Genomic DNA, 12723 nt, shown 5'->3' on the forward strand with positions numbered 1-12723 from the left:
ATTGCTATTTCTTTTATTCCAGCAATATATTTTAGTAGTGTATTAAATTTAGGGTTTGCTTAGTGGCCTATTGGTACGGGTCATTACAATGGTATCACAGCGGTTTCCTGCTAGCCTGATAGGGTTACATAGCCACCATTTAATTTAGTTTACAAAGGAACCAACATAACTAAGAATATGGCTGAGAGACATTCTCCAAGCCCACCCAGAAGTATGTGAGATGATGAGACTTTACAGCAACAGGAGAGGCTTCTACAGTCAATAGAGGCAAGTACACAGGCAATGATGGTTATGATGCAACATTTGATTGGGGAAAATAGGAGAAATAATCATGATCAGGATGACAGAAGCATAGTAGGATCACAACATAGGACACGGTCTAGAACAGCTGATAGACCCACACATCCTACATTTAGAGAAGAAACTCTAGCACGCACACCTGATGCTATGGTAACATATATTGTAGATGAACTTCGACAAGCGAGGAATGAGTGGGATTCATTACCAGAATATGTACAGGATTGATGGACATTTGACAGGTACCTGAACTATAGAGCTGCCAGGCAGAAGCAAGTAGATAAACACAGTGAGTTGCAACAGGTCACCAACAATTTGGTATTACCCACATTTGATGGCAGTGGAAAAATGACTGCTCGTGCTTGGATTCATAAGGTGGATACTTTCCTATCTTTGAAGACTATGACAAAAATTGAAGCACTCGAGTATGCCACTTTACACTTAGATGGGGCAACACATGATTGGTGGACACATGGCATGATCACATTGCAACACAATCAGATAACCACTTATCAAGAGTTTGTGGATAGATTGATAGAAAGGTTTGATAAAAAAAAATCCTAAAGTTTATTTCTAAGAGTTAGCCCAGTTGAGACAGTTAGGAAGCTTAGAATAATTTATCAATGACTTCCAGAAGCTTGCAGTGATGGTGCCTAACATTTCAGAAAGGAGGCTAGTCATTTTATTCACAGAGGGATTAATTGAACCACTCAAGGGGTGGGTAAAGGCCTTTGATCCTCCTACATTACAGGAAGCCATGAAGAAAGCTCGCAGTATGGAACTTGCACCTCCAGCAAATCGATTTAGTTCAAAGAGTTCTTCACCATTTAGAGATAACAAAGGGGAATTCAGCAAGGGTAAAGAGAAGGTTAATGACTCAAAAGACAAGCTAGCTACACCTCGAGATAAGGAAACACTTAATGACCTATGTAGGAAGAAGCTATGCTTCTTTTGCAAAGGTCCCTATGAGTTTGGTCATGATTGTCCTATGAAGCCTAAGGGGAAGGCTAATTGGGTGATGTGGGCCTATTATGAAGGTTCAAATTCAGACATCTCAGAGCACCCTGATGAGGATCCTAATGAGGTAGAGGGTGAACAAGAGGTAGATAGTGCTGAGAAAAAAGAGGCTCCAAAGATACATTTACAGGAGGCACGTCTGCCTAGTATTCAAAGAGAGGGATCTTTCGGATTTTGAGGAGTCTTGGCAGGACAAAAGATTATTACTCTGTTGGATACAGGTGCCACGCATAATTTCATTGATGCACGATTTGTGGAGAGGCATGGACTCATTACTGAGGAGTTTGAGGGACTAAGATTTAAGGTAGCTGATGGATATACTCTTCGTTGTGATAGGATGGTGCGAGATCTACCTTTGCGCCTAAAAAACTATGAGTTTAAGGCGGACTATCATGTGGTCAACATGGGTGACATGGACATAGTACTTGGGATGAAATGGCTACATTCTTTGAAGGAGGTTACCCTAAGATTGGAGGATATGGAGATACGATTTGTGGTGGATGGCAGGACTCATGTGCTGAAGGCTATCCGTAATGGTGATGTTAGGACTATCTCATTTAGGCAGTTGGAGAGATTAGCCAGGCATAATAATATAGAGTGGGCAGCAATATGTGCCTTGATGCCTACCCAGGGGGAGCAACATAAGACTGAATATCATCCAAATATTCAAAAATTGAGAATCAAGTATGGGAAGGTATTTAGTGAGATTCCACTAGGCAAACCACCAGACAGAGGTATTGAGCACATTATCATGATCACACCATACTGGCACCCAAAATGATTCAAAGATGAGATCGAGAGGACCATCAACGAGTTGCTAGCAATGGGACACATTAGACCAAGTAAGTCACCTTTTGCATCTTCTATTGTTTTGGTAAAAAAGAAGGATGGAACTCTACAAATGTGTATTGATTATATAGGGTGTTGAATAAGAGAACTATAAAGAACAAGTATCCCATCCCACGCATCGATGAGCTAATAGATGAATTGCATGAGGCTTGTTATTTCACAAAAATTGATTTGAGATCAGGCTATCACCAGATCAGAGTTTGAGAGCAGGATATTGAAAAAACTACTTTCAGATGTCATTATGGGCATTTTGAGTTTGTAGTCATGCCTTTTAGTTTGACTAATGCACCTGCCACTTTTCAGTCCACTATGAACAAGGTCTTCCACCATCAGTTGAGGAAATTTGTGCTAGTGTTCTTTGATGATATTTTGGTCTATAGCAGGACATGGCAGGAACATTTAGAGCACTTGGAAACAGTATTAAGCATTTTATAGAGTGAGTCCTTGTATGCCAAGGAGTCCAAATGTGATTTGGGGATGACATAATTGTTGTATCTTGGACACATCATTAGTCCAGAAGGAGTGCGAATGGATCCTAAAAAGATCTGTGCTATTGTTGATTGGCCACCACCAGAGAACCTTACACAATTAAGAGGGTTCCTTGGTCTATGTGGATTCTATTGTAGGTTTTTTAGTGGCTACTCACGACATGCAACGCCCTGACAGATTTGCTGAAGAAAGGGGAATTTGTGTGGACTCGGGAGGCACAAGAGTGTTTTATGCAATTCAAGGAAATAATGACTACATGCCCAGTATTAGCATTGCCTAATTTCACAAAGCCATTTGAGCTTCAATGTGATGCTTCTGGAGAGGGAATTGGTGCTGTACTCATGCATGACAAGCATCCTATAGCCTATGAGAGTAGAAAACTCAGAGGGGCTGAGAGATCATTCAATATATATGATAAGGAGATGTTGGCCATCATGCATGCCTTGGCCAAATTCAAACAGTATCTTGTGGGCAGCAAATTTTGTATTAAAACTTATCATAATAGTTTGAAGCACTTTTTGGGACAGCGGGACCTGAATGATCGTTAGCAGAAGTGGGTGAGTAAGTTACAGGCATATGATTTTGATATCACATATGTTAAGGGGACACTGAATATTGTTGTAGATGCTTTATCCCGTAGGCCACACCTCACTTCTATGATTCAAATATCAGAGGATTGGCGACATGTGATTGTAGCAGAATATGCCAAAGACACGTGGGCCTCTTCTATAGTGGAGGGGACAACAATCGACACCAGATACACTCTCATAGATGATTTGATCATTTACAAGAACATGATTTACTTAGTCCTAGGATCTAAAGTGAAGCAGTTGATTTTTAAAGCATTCCATAATTCACCTACAACAGGCCATCTTGGGTATTTCAAGACTTACAAGTTAGTACGGGAACGATTCACTTGGAAGGGACTTAAGGCTAATGTTTTGCAGTATGTGTGTGAGTTTCATGTTTGCCAGTAGAAAAAACAAGAGCACACTTATCCAGCAGGGCTCCTACAGCCACTTCCTATTCCTGACAAGAAGTGGGAGTGCATCGCTATGAATTTTATTACGAGCTTGCCTAGGGCCCAGGGGTGTGATTGTATCTATGTGGTGGTGGATAGGCTAACAAAATATGCTCACTTCTTCCCTATTGCTACTACATGCTCAGCAACTCAGGTGGTAGAGGTCTTCTTCAGGGAGATTTTTAGATTACATGGTTTGCCTCGGAGCATTGTGAATGACAGGGATAACCGCTTCATGAGTCACTTTTGGAAAGAGATATTTCGGTTGTGTGGCACTGAGCTTACACCTAGTACTAGTTATCACCCACAGACTGATGGTCAAACAGAGATTGTAAACAAATGGGTGGAAGGGTATTTGAGGAATTATGTGGCAGATCAACATCGAGCTTGGGTCAGATGGATATATCTCTATGAGTATTGTTATAATACTACATATCATATGACTATACAAATGACACCCTTCATGGCACTTTACGGTTATGAGGCACCTAGTTTCTTAGATTTGTTGTTGGGAGACATTCGAGTACCCCATGTAGGTGAACTATTACAGGAAAGTAAGGATATAGTTGCTACTCTCAGAGACAACATTGCTAGAGCTCTAAACCAACAAAAAGAATATGCAGACAAGAAGAGGACTGAGCGTAGTTTTGAGGTAAATGATATGGTTTACCTCATGTTGTAGCCATATAAGCAGTCCACTCTCAAGAAGAGTGGTACAGAGAAACTCAAGCAATGCTATTATGGACCATTCAAGATCATCAAACGAGTTGGTGAGGTGGCTTATGAGTTGGAGCTTACCACAAATAGTAGAGTGCACAATGTATTTCATGTATCACGCCTCAAAAAGGCGTTGGGTCAGAATGTGATGCCTTTTGCAGTATTACCTCCCTTGGATGATGAGGGGAAATTGATCTTAGTGCCAGAATTCATTTTGGATAGTAGAGAGAAGTAGCTTCGCAGGAGAGTAATCAGAGAGTATCTAGTTAAGTGAAAACATTTATGTATTGAAGATGCTACTTGGGAGAGAGAAGTGATTTTGCAGCATCCAACATTAAGATTGCTTGAGGCCAAGCAATTTTAGGAGGGGCGGACCTGTAATGTCCCATTTTTTTTGGAGGAATTAATTATAAAGTTATCAATTAAAATATATATATTACAAGGTAACTTTATAAATTAAATAATAATAAAAAGCTTCTAGAGGTTGCTGGAAGAAGTGGAGAAAAAATTAAAAAGGGAGGCCGACCTATCAAGAAAAAAAAGAATAAATGGGCATTGAGGGCTCATTGCCTATTATCGAGATTTATTATTTCTTTTTGCTAATGTGCATTGTGGAGCCTAGGGTTTTTGCAAGTAGTCACAATTGGCCATTGAGAATGAAAACTCTCAATTGGTACGCAATTTTGAGGGTGTGAAAGATCACCTGAATTATTGCAGCTGGGGGAAGGATATTTCAGTCCTTTCATTTGTGCTTAATTGTTGATTTGGAGTTTCCAATGGAGTTGCACTTTCACCATATCATCTACAGCATTCAGTCTCCACCATTTGATCAATCCAGGTTCTTTATTTCAATCTGTAGTTGGAGCAAGTTCTCAATTGTATACATCCAGTTAGGGTTTCTTTGTAATGTGCTATGTCATAATGTTTTGGTGCTGAAATTTGCCATATCATTTGTAAAAACATTTGATTTTCATTGAATGAATACATTGGCACTGCTATTTCTTTTATTCCAGCAATATATTTTAGTAGTGTATTAAATTTAGGGTTTGTTTAGTGGCGTACTGGTATGGGTCATTACAGGCACAAAAATAATTAGTTTTTTTTTTCATACATCAAGAAACATCAAGGTATTGTTTATCTTGACATCTTGATTATAAAGAAAAATCATAATAGACTACATAATGACTCATTTGAAATCTTCATACAAATTTTAAACTGATATCTTAGGAGCTAAAAAAAGGAATAAATATTCTTGCAAATTCATTCATTTAAACAACCTTTTTAATGTAATTTATAATTGAAGTTGAACAAGTTTTTGATATAAAAAAAAAACTTAGACGCTTGGATCAAACTCAACTTCACACAAAGGGTTGGATTTAGAACTACATAATGGATTATATAGTTCTAATACTTTAGGACTAGGTGTTATACATCTTGCAAATCCTAGTGCTTTCACATTTACTTGAAGAAACGACCCTTGCCATCAAACTTTTTTTACAAATTCTAATGTTTTTGACTAAATTTAATTTTTTTTTCTTCTTTTTTCCTTTTTTGTATTTTGTTACCACCATTTAAATCTATAACATATTTTAATTTCACTAATTCTCCTATTTCCATATTTTTTGATTTTTTTGATCTTTGTCTATCTTCCTTAAAATCTATATGGGTGATATTATTTACATTCACCTAAATTTATTATTAATAGAACATTTGGTTTTCCTCTCGTTTGTTAATAACTTATCTAAGTAACTTCACCAAATTCACATGCTATCAACCATACCTAAAATTTCAATTATTTATTAGTAGTACCCCTTGCACTATAGTGCTACCTCCTCCACCAAAGATTAAAACCACTTTAGTTAATGATTACTTCAAGTAAATCCATGAAGTAAAACATCTATATAATTACTTTATTGTATTTGTGGTAGTATTGTAATCACGTAGTGATTAATATTTTTATTTCAACCAATTACATCTAAATATTTTTAGTTTTATTTTTCTAGTATGTATATATATATGAAAATTTTAATTTCTAAAATCAATCAAATTATTTTACTTCAATTTGATTGTTTAAAAATTTAGGATCTACCCATATTGTAAGACAAATTTTCAATTTTAATAAAATAAAATAAAAAATTACTACAATTAAGCTATAGTAACATTGCATTTATATAGTAAATTAGAAATCATTATCACTCTCTTACAACTTTGCCTGCGTAGTCTTCCCCGATATTAAAAAGTGTTTTCTTTCGCTTCATTTTCGATAGCGTTGACAAGGTTCTGGAAATAGCTGCCGGTGGCATCTGTGAGTGTATCAAGCCTGACTCGAAATTCATTAAATTCTTCTGCGGGCTTTTCGCTCTCAATAAAAACCTGCAATTCTCTCTCAACACACTGCTGAAGTTGTTCTAAGTGAGATTCGGCAGAAGCTTGTGTATGCTCAAACAATTCCTCGTAGGCACTTCTATTTGCATTTTCGGCGAGATAATACCCATAGACATATGTCCACTTCAACACTCTTGCGCATTCAACAATCTGAGCCCACGCATCTCTCACTGATTGAATATGTGATCTTGGTAAGAATTGTATGTCAGCCAACTGTTTCATCGGGAAATCCTCGGCATGCTTCACATTTAACTCTGCTTTTGCCCTGGACTTTTCATGGACTGCCCATCGCTCATAATAATGACTGTATCTGTCCAAGGATTGTTTAATGGCCTCCCTCTGTTCCCTCTTTATTTTCTCTTCCTCCGTTTCGGATTTCTGATTCTGCGTCCCCTGTTCATCAGCTTCAAATCTGTTGCAGGCATAAAAATCAGGATGTCCTTGCCAATCCCCAAGGCACGACCAGCAAAAATGAAATTTGCATGGTTCCACACATGTCATATGCATGCACCCTTCATTCTTCTCTATTGCACGCCCACATTTGGGGCACGGCTTTGTATTCACAATTTTCCAATTCTCCGTTTCTGCATTGTCCCTGTTCTTCAACACCCATTTTCTAGCCGTATCACAATCTATAGGGCGATGCATCTCTTCAGAGCAACTCCAGCAAAAATTATAACAACATTTGCAGGTCACACCATAGCTTTCCGTGATTCCACTTTGCAATTCCACAGCATACTCAAATTCAGGAAAAGGGCACCATTTGATTCTTTCGTTCTGCCCAACATAAGATTCAACAAGAAACCGCTCATATTTTGTTCTGTCTTGTTCATCTGTAATTAAACAGAGCACAATGTCCTCACCTACAGCAGCCCCACATTTTGGCTGTGGACATTTCAAAGTGAGACACCCCATTCCATCTTCCCTAATTGAAATCTCAATGTACTTTGTCCAACATTCATTACAGAAATAATGGGCACAACCAAGAGCTTTCATCTCGGAAATGGAGAGGGTCTCCATACAGATGAACAGTATAACTGCTCCTCCTCAGCCCTCAACTCTTTCACTGAAGCTTTCGCTTTCTCGAACAGCCCTAAATCCTTTCGCAGCTTTTGGTCGTCCATAAACCATTCATCCAGCAAGATTGAAACATTCCACTTGAAATGGTGGAGGAGGATTTTGGAGTCGGAGGGGGATAAAGAGCGTAAGGAAGAAAACAGAGCCGATGGCGTCCTGTTGTCGTTCACTGATGTCTTGTGGGCTTATTACTGTACAGCAATTGCTCTTGCTGTCACTCTTCTCTAGCAAATAGATTGCATGTGCACTATAATCCGAGCCTTGGCTACCAGTAGAGAAAGCATGAGTGTAATTCTGTGCACCGTACTCCATCCTGCTGCTTCTGATACGAGTTTATTAAGATTCAAAGCAAAATCAATTATGCATATACAGATGATTACATGCCCCACTTATTGCTTTTATTAAAAGCATGTCTCTTCAAACACATCTTTTCATATTAAATTTTTACTATTACTAATTTTAGTAATCATTATACCCATTATAATGTTATGCTTCTTGTTGTTGTAATACAGCTTGCACCTATAGTCAAACTTAAACCCGTTCCCTCAAAATACACATCCTAAAAGATATCTTTATTTGACCATTCTTTTGGCTGTGAATTTAATGATTAAACGGCTCCATTTTCTAACTGTCAAAATGTGTAGGATTTAAACGGATTACCTTCCATTGATTTCTTACCAGGTACAATTTGTTTATTTTGTTGTGATGGAATGCATTCAAACTATTTTGTTTCAAAGTCACCTGTACCCAAAATCTATTCGCAAAGAGTATTCAGTAATAGCTGTTACCCCTATAATTTCTGATCTAAATACGATCATAGTAAATAGTTTGATATAAATTCCATACGAGGGAATCATGACACGCATGAAGATGGTTGTCAGAAAAAATCAACGAATTCGAAATGGCGCCGCCCGGACTTGAACCGGAGACCTTCAGTGTGTTAGACTGACGTGATAACCAACTACACCACGGCACCTGTAGTTTTAAAAAAGTATATATTATATCATAAAGTAGCTAATTTGAAATGTTGAATGTTCCCCAGAAAAATGGCCTCTGATCTTTATACGTTAATGTCGGGAGCCAAGTTTCTTTACAATCACCTCATTGGCACGTAGTTCAACTCTTGCGTGTCCGATAACCAAAAAAATGAAAAACAACAATATATAACTAATTAGTACTTCTATAATGTGTCGATAGTTATTATTTTTATGATATATGTAGTTAGAATGGTGACACTTTGTTTGAAGGGTAACATGATCTAGGCGAGCTTCCTCTTTTTTTCTGTATAATTGTGTATGAATTACTTTTCATTCTGGGGTATCTACCGAAGGTGAAAGTAGGTCAAATGTGAAGCACCTCTATTGATTTCATTCTAGAAAGTGTTGTAAAAGGGCTTTCCTCTCAACTGAACCAATATCCATTGTTTCTTTTTATAGTGTGAGCCCTTGAGATTTTTGTAGTCATAACCGATGGCATGGTAATTGGCAGCTATTTGTGGCTACCTAGAGTGACTGGCACTATAAGCATACATGTAGGGTCCCCATGATTCCATGGTGGTCCATTATACTTCTCAAAACATGCAACAACATACATGGGCACGTCTAGTGGCTTAATATCTAGTCCATAAATGATATCAATAATCTCACCAACGGCTCTATTAACAAGGCCTCCTTCTATCCAGATGTTCATGGTAAATATTATCCATTGTCCTCCATAGAGTAGGACATGTTTATCTAATTTTTCATCATACATAACCAAAAGGCGTGCCTATTAATTACTACTGTGCGAAGATAACATTATTCATTCATTAGCCAATATATTTTTTAGGAGTGTTGTGTTAATATATGAGAGCCATGAGAATGTTAAATATTTTTCAAACAACATTCAAAAATGAAATCAATAAATACATGTCTTGCATTTTGGAGAGGAGTTATTTTAATTCTTGGCATGGGTGGTAATTTTGATCTTGTAAAAATATAATACAATGGTAACCACATAAGATTTGCAACAAGTGTTTTTCATATTTCTAAATATTTTTTAATTTAAGAAATCATAATCCCTACTTCTTAAAAATTATTTTATAAAGATTAAGATATATATATATATATTTATTTTACTACAATTAAGAATAATTAAAAATTTTGAATGGTTGAATTTCAATAAAAATATAAATAAAATAGAACATTTTTAAAATGTTAATTTTCAATTTTCTTTCATATTTCTTTAAAATATGAAACCAAAAAAAATAAAAATTATTTGGATGTCACATAAGTAGTAGTCATAACTTAATCGAGGAATTTATTTATTTATTTTTAAATAGGTGATTGAGATAGATATAGACAATAACACACAATTATTAACTCCATGATATTTAAAAGCCTCTAAAGTATGTAGTATTACAATTTTGGTAAATGCAACTTGATTTTATTTGTATTCTGTAATGTCTTTATAATAGTTATTGTTGAGTTTTATGTGGGTTGTTTTTATTTTTGAATCATATCATACAAATATTGCATAACTTGAAGCTATTAATTTACATATACAAATCTATGACATTTATCTAATTTTTATTATTATTCTTATTGATTTATTATCATGTGAAATTTCTTTGTGAACATTATTCTACAATTTTGTTAAGAACTATATATGAATCCATTATCATGATAGTTATGGTGTAGTTGTATACATCTTTTTATAAGTTTTGTCAACAATAGTAACTTATGTCATTCAAGTTGACATTTTAAGATAGAGTGTAATGGTATTTTTAACATTTTAAGATTGATTAATTTCTTATTTTAAAATGTTTAGATTAACTATATATATAAAATTTTGAAGTGGGTGGAGAAGAGTGGGATCATCTCATATTTTGAGTTAAAGTGCCTAAAGAAATTATCCAAATTTTAAAATTACACACAAGCCAAACAAACTTTATATAAATCATATAAATCAATTAAAATTTAGATATAACATAAATAAAATTAATATAAATAAAATTACTTGTGTAGTTTAATATTGATAAACATAAACTTATCTCTCATGTACAATTATATCTTAATGTATTTAAATGAATAATTTTTCTATATGCTTGTAGATTACTTCAAATTTAAAAGAAATATTCATTCCTTTATTTATTATCTTGTTAATTCTAGGTCAATATGGGATCACCTATTATTTTCCATGTTTTATCATACAGATAGAGAGGGAGAGCTAGAGAAAGGGGGAGAGGGAGTGAGTGAGAGAGAGACAAATTTGAATTAATGTTTTAAATATCTAGGTTGTCAATTTCCTATAAAAAATGATAGAGTGATATGGAAATATAGGGATAGATGGAGGGAGAGGGGGGGTATAGATGAATAGTATATTTATACAGATAAATGGATATATACATAGATATATAAATTCAAAGAGAAATAGAGGAAATATAATATCGATAGAAAGAGATGAAACATAAAGAGAGGGATAAAATAAAAGGGAGATAGGGAAAAGGAAAGGAGTGTCTATGTGTTTGAGTAAGAAATATATAAAGGTAGGGAATGGAGATTTTGTGAACTAGAGTGAGACATAGGAATATACAAAAATGGACTTTGGGCAGTTGGAGACAACTTCCAATTACCATGTTATGAAATATCACTATGCACAAATCCCAAGGACTCACTACAAATAGAAACAATGGATATTTGGTGCAATCAAGAGGCAAGGACTGATATTTATAGATATATCTAGAGTGAAATTAATATAAGGACTTGCATTCGACCCACTTTTGATGCAGAGCCACACCTTGAAAAACTCAGGAGGATTCAGTCACTCAACTGAGTTGCTTCAAGGGGCATCTACAACTTTCAGGATCACACACTAAAATCAGATTCAATAAACAAAACTTTGAAAATAAAATCTCCCAAAATATCTTCTTGCTACCTTCGGATAGACCTGCACTCAGACATGAATAACTTTCGAACCAGAAAAGATTTACTCAATCCAACCATTGAGATTTGGCGTAACTAGGTTTCAAACAACATATAATTTTTTTAGAGAAATCCAATGGTTCAAACCTGAGATATTGACCACGCATCAGAGTACATTTTTCTGCAAAACATTGCTTCTTGCTGTCTCTAGATAGACCCGTGAACAGACATGTATAACTTTTGAACCAGAAAATATTTTCTCAATCCAACCGTTGATATTTTTCGTAACTAGGTTTCAAACAACATATATAAATTTGAGAGAAATCCAACAGTGCATTTGGGAGATATTACCCATGCACTGAGACTAATTTTCTGCAAACATACCGAATTCGACCCAAAACTAAAACTTTTTAATCTTCTACAAACTATCAACTTGTTTCTAGTGAGAAGATAAGAAAAATTCGTTCAAAACTCAGACCATCGAAAAGGACCATATTTTGATACCATTGAATGTGATATTATGCCTTTAAAAGATTGTCACTTGATTTTGGGAAGAGCATGGCAATATGACAGGTCAACCATATATGATTGACTGCTACTCTAGGTATGCCACCACATGTAGGACGTTATTACAAACTTCAAAAACTAAAAGCATTTAAAACATAACATTAAATTTCCTATTACATTTTCAACAATGTTGCCTCCTGTAGCGTTTCTCTTCTCTGCCACTGTAGCAACTTTTACCTTTAACACTTACTCCAAAATTCAAATTAATCCATATACCATTATACAAAAAAAAGAGGAAGCTCATCCAAATCATATTGAACTTCAAACAAAAACTAAACACTCAGAGTGCTAGGGTCCATTTGGCTGCGAGAATACAAATATTGGAATTGGAATACTTATTCTCAAATAGAAAATGGGGATACGTATTCCTATTCTTGTTTGATTCAGCCAAAATTTGATGGT

At 35.6% G+C, this 12723-nt stretch overlaps 1 non-coding gene and 1 pseudogene across 1 annotated transcript; both read right to left on the bottom strand.

The window, feature by feature from the left end:
• Positions 1-6535: 6535 nt before the first annotated feature.
• LOC149534463 (putative E3 ubiquitin-protein ligase ARI8 pseudogene) lies at positions 6536-8164 on the bottom strand (annotated as a pseudogene).
• A 590-nt stretch (positions 8165-8754) lies between these two features.
• Positions 8755-8828, bottom strand: TRNAV-AAC (transfer RNA valine (anticodon AAC)). The gene has a single exon. It is a non-coding gene; the product is annotated as a tRNA-Val (tRNA).
• Positions 8829-12723: the final 3895 nt, after the last annotated feature.

The sequence above is a fragment of the Cupressus sempervirens genome, chromosome 10 (assembly GCF_028749045.1).
Source record: "Cupressus sempervirens isolate cs-2001-9-10 chromosome 10, ASM2874904v1, whole genome shotgun sequence".
Lineage (NCBI taxonomy): Eukaryota > Viridiplantae > Streptophyta > Pinopsida > Cupressales > Cupressaceae > Cupressus > Cupressus sempervirens.